The following is a 6,000-nucleotide window of genomic DNA, read 5'->3' as shown; positions in this document are numbered from 1 at the left end:
CGTGGACTGACCATTCGAATTCATTTAATAGTTCGGAATTTGTCAATGACAAGTCGAGAGCAGAATACGTCCCTGTGCCAGGGTGTAAATATGTGTTGGAACCATCATTATAAATACATAAGTCATTGTCAGAACAAAAGTCCTCCAACAATTTACCTCTAGTGTTTGTATTTACACTACCCCAGAGTGGGTTGTGCCCATTTAAATCTCCCATTATAATACAGGGCTTCGGGAGTTGGTCACATAGAGCTTGAAGATCAGTTTTAGTGAACGTCGAAGACGGCGAAATATAAAGAGAGCATAGCGTAAACGCTACGTGTAAGGTAATTCTCACTGCAACAGCCTGCATATTAGTATTAAGTGAAACAGGGCTTTGAATAACGTTTTGTCTGACTAAAACGGATGACCCGCCAGTAGTTCTGTCACCCGGAGGTGAAAAAGAATGATATGCATTAAAATGACGAAGGTCAAATGTATCTGTTTGCTTTAAATATGTCTCTTGGAGACATAACGCTGGAGGTGTGAAATCTTGGACTAATAGCTGTAATTCATGTAAATTAGTCCTCAATCCTCTGCAGTTCCACTGTACAATATTAGTGGAATAAACTATCTTTTGGGGGGATTTATTGGGGATCTACCCCGCACTCTTTTGGAGGGCGACAAGCTATGTGCCCTAGAATGGACGTTTTCAGAAACGTCCATGTCTTCAAGAGACCCGTATTTATTAAACAATTGAACTTTATTTTGTGACCCCTTGGGAGCTCTGCCACTTTGTTGTTTTGAAACATCAGGCTTAGGCTTAGATTTACCTTTAGCAGTTTGCTGTCTATCAGTTGTAGATTGAGACTCAGTGCGTGACTGCGAAGATGATTTATGATCAGAAGAAGACTTTGATGTTCCAGGAAGTGATTCTTCAGTCTGTGATGACATAGCTGGGTATAGAAGTTGTGGAGAGTCACTGTTGACCCAAGTCAAGGTAGTTTGGCAGCTTGTAGATGACTTTGTTATTTTAGAGCTGCGCACAGATGATGCGTTTGCTACTGTAGCATAACTTTCTGGAAGATCAGATCTCTTCACCAGTTTTTTTGCTTCAGAAAAAGAGATGTTTTGGGTATACTTTATTCTGTTTATTTCCATTTGCTCTCTCCAGATTGGACACTGTTTCGATGAAGATGAATGGTCACCTGAGCAGTTGGTACATTTTTTAAAATCACTGTCACAATCTTCTGTTGTGTGTGTTTTCTCACCACAGTGAGCGCACACAACAGACAATGTGCAGGTATTTACGCCATGCCCATACTTTTGGCACTTGAAGCATCTCAATGGATTTGGAATGTACGTTTCCACTTTGAGTTGACAGTAACCAGCCTTTATTGATGTGGGAGCAGTCGGAGTAGAAAAAGAGAACAAATATGTGTTTGTTTGTTGGATCTCATTGTTTTTCCGGGTAGTGAAACGTTTTACATATAGTACACCTTGTTCCTTCATTTCTGAGGCAATATCAATCTCCAGCATATCAGCAAAAAGGCAGTCTCGGTCTCTCACTATGCCTTTGCTGGTGTTAAGTGTTCGGTGGGCAGAGACTGATACGGGAATGCCGACAAAAGATTTAGTTGACAGGAGATTAGTTGCTTGTTGCCTCTTACTGCATTCAATGAGAAGAGATCCTGAACGCAAACGTCTAACATTTTTAACATCTCCTGCTATGCCTTGTATGCCTTTTGAAATGGCAAAAGGGTTCAGCTTCAGAGGTGTCTTGTCAACGGTCTCAAGTACTATGTAACGTGGCCAATGGTCAATAGATGTGGAGGGTCTGAGTTCATTAATATCAGGTTCTGTGTCAAGAGGACGTTTTTTCTTGGTGACAGGGGTTTCGTAAGCCATGGCTAGTGCTTTAAGGTTCATCATCCGAGCTCCCCACCCACCACGGAGTATCACAAGGACAATGCTAAAAACAAGTGGGTTTCCAACTTGCAGCACCAAGGATACTCGGATGATATACTCCAGCAGAAGAGTTATAAATAACAAATCCACCAGATTGGCCCATGAGCCACCGCCTTCTGGGCATAAGACTCTAGGCAAAGTTCAAAACATCAGTGTCAAAAATCGTGAACATTTGATATAAACAAATGTACCAAGTCCAAAAGTAAAGCATTTGCAAATTAAATGTGTGTAATGACATACAAGTCCATACACAGGGCTTGGCGTGACCAGCCGATTGATAGAATCGGGCCGATTCTACCACCCGTCTAGGTGAAGTAAGGGCCAAAGTGGTGTGTTGAGCAGCAGGAACACGGTTCAGGCTCCTACTGCCCTCAACCACCAGACTACCGTCCTCCACCGACACGGGACGCAACCCACGGCAAACAGGTTGCCCAATTCGGTCACTCCTTGCGACCAGCAATGGGGTGCTATGGACCTAGTTGACCCGGGTCCACACGGGGGTTTGAACGGCTCTTGGCGTGACCCAGCACCCACCACGAGGAGGTGGCCGTTCACGGGTGCCAATATCATAAGGCACTCACAAGGCTGATTTATGAGAGGTAAACATTGGTGTTTGGTTGTTGGTCTCTGCTAGAAAAGTAAGAAGATGTATGAAGATTTTCAAAATATGATCCAGCAGTACTGTAAAGGTGAGAATCTTTGTTATTATGTAAGAATTTGATCATAGTTTTTCTGTCATCTGTGTATCAAACACCTTTGAGTCACCTGTTACTGTCAAAATAACTCTGTCATTCAACAGGATTGCCATATATAAACATATGGATTTTCCAAGACCTTATGTACCTTGATGTTTTCAATGACATATTAGATTTAACCAAAATGACTGCACTTACCTGTATGAAAAGGATTTTTTTAACTAGAATAAGACCATTGTATCAAGGTCTAGCAGATGATGAACACAAGCAGACGTCAAGTCATACATAGTTGTAAAGTGTAATATATAAGCTTAAATTCACACTGGGAGGCAAGGGAATATGTAGCCTAATGGTTGCAACAGTGGACTGTCGGTATTTTTTGTTATCAGACATGCAAGTTCAAATCCACGTAACTTTTCTTTCTTTTATTCAAAGTTTGTTTATCAAGTCTACAATGTTTAATTAAACTGTTTCGCATCAAATCCAAATATTGTAATTTTTTTCTTAAGTTTGGTAATCTATGTTACAACACTGGTGAAATAAGCTTTAATTAACATCATGTAAATCTTTTCTTGAGACACACTGACCATTCACCTTTTCAAGTCAGTCTAGTTGCCTTTGTTCCCAATATTTTAAATTCATATTTTATATATTTTGATCTACTTTAGGTTTATACACTTTTGAATACTGCAGTTCTTGAGAGTGAATCACATACTGAGATTGATGACTGTGTGAATGAAAAGTAATAGGGGATGTTTTTTATCTTTAAAGTGGATAAGTTGTGAATAATTACTCTATGAAGTGTTTTGAATACTGACTTTAACGTGTGCATGGTGTTGATATGAACCTGCACTTACAATGAAATTTCACCTGAAACGGTCCCCTTTGAGGTCAAGACCTGTGATTTTTAATGCAACATGGTTGGCTATTGTATTAACATATGATGATTGAGATGACAACTGTATATTTGCTAAAACTGGTTCTAAATGCTGACTTGTTACACTTACTAGCTGGAATGAAGCTGTGCCCAAAATGTAGCATTACCCAAATCAGGCCCCTGTGATTCTTAGTACAACATGTTTGTCATCATGCTTACATGTACAATGAACCCATGGATTACATTTGCAAAGAATGCTGTGAATAATGACTGAGTTTTGGGGACACAATTGGCAAGTAATTGAATTAACAATGTTTTGCAACCCTAATTGGGCCCCTTGCGGTTAAAACAGTATGATTGACATTGATATGTTTTTCAGCATGACTACCTGTCGTAAAACTGCGGTAATTTCTATGTAAATAAAATGACAGTTGTAAATAAGCCACTATGGCACACTGATATTTCAGACATTGTGTTATTTTTCATGGGAACTGATAAAACCCATTCTGGGCCCCCACTGCAGTAAAATTACACCTCACAACACACAAAATATAGCACTTTTATGCAAAGCTAACATGTCTCTAAACAAATAACATGTTTTCAGCCAATTCTGTTAGTGGGCCAAAAACCACCCTTATCATACCTTGTCCTTTACTGTGATTGTTTTTGGACTTACGTACCCTCTCAGGAGGACAATTATTTTACAATACTTCAACCCCCTTTGAGGGTACAGCCACCAAGAATTCAAGTTACTAATCCAAACTTCCAATAATTAAAATACATCTATTTGCACAACATAATTTCAAAATTCAACCAAAAAATCAATTTCTTTAAAAAAATCAATAATTAAATGAGACCTAACGCTGGTAAAAAGATCCGTAATTGTTTTAACTGTAAAATACTTACCTTTTGTGATGGAGAATTCAACACAGTCAAGCAGGATATGCTTGACTGTAACTCTCTCATCACAAGGGGATACAAAATGGAGGACCCTCACCTTTTAAAAGGTATGAATGAGTATATCTAGTATGGCCAATACGACATCGCAGTAAAATAACCTCTTCAAATCCGGACTGACAACCCAAGTAGGTGTAACCAATATACGGTTTTATTTCATGTAATTTATTTATACCTACTTGGGTGTCCCACGTCTTCTGCATCAGATCACGGATATAAGAACTAATGATGGCTTTATAATCACTGTAAGGAATAAGAAGTGGTGTCACAGATTTGTTGAGTGCTGCCTTGGCAGCGAGATCAGCCATTGTGTTACCAGAAATGCCTACGTGGCTTGGTAACCAACGGAAGACGATGTCGTACTGGCCAGTAGCAAGACTATTATACAATTCAATAATATCAGTTAAAAGTGGATGTTTACATGATAAATTTGTAATTGCCTGAAGGCAAGAAAGAGAATCAGAATAGATTATATATTGTTTACGTTTAGGGTGTCTTTGAATATATTTAAGAGCTGTTAATATGGCGTTAGTTTCAGCTGTAAAAATAGAACTATTAACTGGTAATCTAGAAGATATTGTTCTGGATCCAATGACAGTGGCACAAGCTACTGCGCCACCATCCTTGGACCCATCTGTAAACAAGGATTTATAACTGCTATATTTATGTTTCAATTTATTATATTCTTATTTATACTGTAATTCATTCGTTTCTGATTTTTAAGTGATGCTAATGTTAGGTCAACTTGTGGCCTAACCAACTGCCAAGGAGGAGAAGAAAGAAGACGGGAAGGAGCTATGTTTTCCAGCTCAATGCCGACCAAAGAAAGAAAGGGTTTAATTCTGTGCCCTAAAGGTGGAACAAGAGAAGACCTCTTGTCATACAAATCTTCATAAAGTGGGTTGAACACACAGTTATATGCAGGATTAGATTCATTAGAGTATAGTTTAGTAATGTATTGTAAGGATAATTTTATACGACGTTGTGTAAAAGATGGTTCGTCGGCTTCAACGTAAAGACTGTCAACAGGTGAAGTTCGGGAAGACCCAAGACAAAGTCTTAAAGCTTGGTGGTGTACAGAATCAAGAAGTTTAAGGCTGCTTTTGCAGGCTCCACCGTATACGATGGAACCGTAATCAAGTATCGGACGGACCAATGTTCGATAAAGGTGTAGGAGGGTAGCTTGGTCCCCTCCCCACTTACAATTAGAAATGACTTTCAACAGGTCAAGCGCCTTCAGGCATGTAGCTTTAAGGGATTTGATATGGGGGAGAAACGTTAAATGCGAGTCAAAAATCAATCCCAAGAACTTGACCTCTTTTACAATTTTAATAGCAGTGCCATTTAGAAACAGTTCAGGGTAGTTATGTGGTTTATATCGTCTACAGAAATGTATACAATCTGAAACCGTTCTCAAGACACCATTTATTAATCTTGTTTAAACACAACTGCAGTTGCCTCTCAAAAGTATGCGTATTTTTACCACGACAAGAGATATTAAAATCATCCACAAAAAGTAATCCGTCA

The sequence above is a fragment of the Haliotis asinina genome, chromosome 1, assembly GCF_037392515.1.
Source record: "Haliotis asinina isolate JCU_RB_2024 chromosome 1, JCU_Hal_asi_v2, whole genome shotgun sequence".
Taxonomy (NCBI): Eukaryota; Metazoa; Mollusca; class Gastropoda; order Lepetellida; family Haliotidae; genus Haliotis; species Haliotis asinina.
This window is presented reverse-complemented; position numbering follows the sequence as displayed.